Genomic DNA, 260 nt, shown 5'->3' on the forward strand with positions numbered 1-260 from the left:
AGTGACTTTTGTAGTGGTAAATAATCGTATGTACTTATTTAGATATGTATGCGCATTTACATCGTGTTCGCCAGTCGATGCGATATAATATGCTACTGCATCTTTCACGGCCATCTTTCTGGCTGACTGCTTGATTAGTCAGCGGCGCAGAGTTGAAGAACAATTGAGACCACAAATAGCAACATTGTTGCTAAAATGATAGGGTGGATGGGGTTTGCAACATCTAAAATTGATTTCAAAGTAGTATTCCGCTAGCAGAA

This window comes from Rhagoletis pomonella, unplaced genomic scaffold (assembly GCF_013731165.1).
Source record: "Rhagoletis pomonella isolate Grant_MI unplaced genomic scaffold, Rhpom_1.0 Rhpom_scaffold_00004, whole genome shotgun sequence".
Classification (NCBI taxonomy): Eukaryota; Metazoa; Arthropoda; class Insecta; order Diptera; family Tephritidae; genus Rhagoletis; species Rhagoletis pomonella.